This window comes from Lucilia cuprina, chromosome 6 (assembly GCF_022045245.1).
Source record: "Lucilia cuprina isolate Lc7/37 chromosome 6, ASM2204524v1, whole genome shotgun sequence".
NCBI lineage: Eukaryota > Metazoa > Arthropoda > Insecta > Diptera > Calliphoridae > Lucilia > Lucilia cuprina.
In genome coordinates, this window is record NC_060954.1 from 46,223,611 (window position 1) to 46,224,544 (window position 934).

Genomic DNA, 934 nt, shown 5'->3' on the forward strand with positions numbered 1-934 from the left:
CCCCCTACCAACAACACAAATTTTAAAACTCATAACAATATGATATGAAATATAACTATGAAATCTAGTTATAATTGCTATTATAGCTAACTAGAGCATTACACAAATAAAAATAGCCAATTGATTTGTTAGTAATTGTGTGAAAATGTACAATACTTTAGGGATTAGTTAGAAGAAAAATATAAAATTTTAAACAGAAATTTCCTAAAAGGTGTTGATTGCAATTAATGTTATTTTAAGTTCTATAGCTTGTTGTGTTGCTGCCTTTATGATTAAGTTGTCTTTTAAAGTAATAATATATTATTATTGTTATTTATTGCATTAAAGAAATTTGAAATTAATGATTAATAATTATTAAATAATTGTTTAGTGGCAATTAATTCGTGTTGTTTTCCTTAATAATAAATTGTTAAATTAATTGTGGCAATATGATTAAGAAATTTTTTTATATATAAAAACTTATATTTGCAGAAATTTATTTTATTATGACTGCAATTAAATTATACAACTCATGAGAGCATTCTATTATTAAATAAAAGAGAAAAATGTATAGACTAGACTATCGACTAGGCAAAAGACTAGATTATAAACTATAGACTAGACTACTATGGACTAGATTGTAGACTATTGACTAGACTATAAACTCGACTATATATAAGACTTTAGACTATACTTTATACGGGACTATATACTAGATTATAAACTAGACTATATACTAAACACTATACGAGAATATAGACTAAAACATCGAGTAGACTGCGAACTAGTCTATAGACTGGACTATAGACTAGACTATAGACTATATTATAGACTAGACTATAGACTTGAATATAGACAAGACTATAGACTAGAATATAGACTAGACTATAGACTAGACTATAGACTAGACTATAGACTAGACTATAGACTAGACTATAGACTAGACTATAGACTA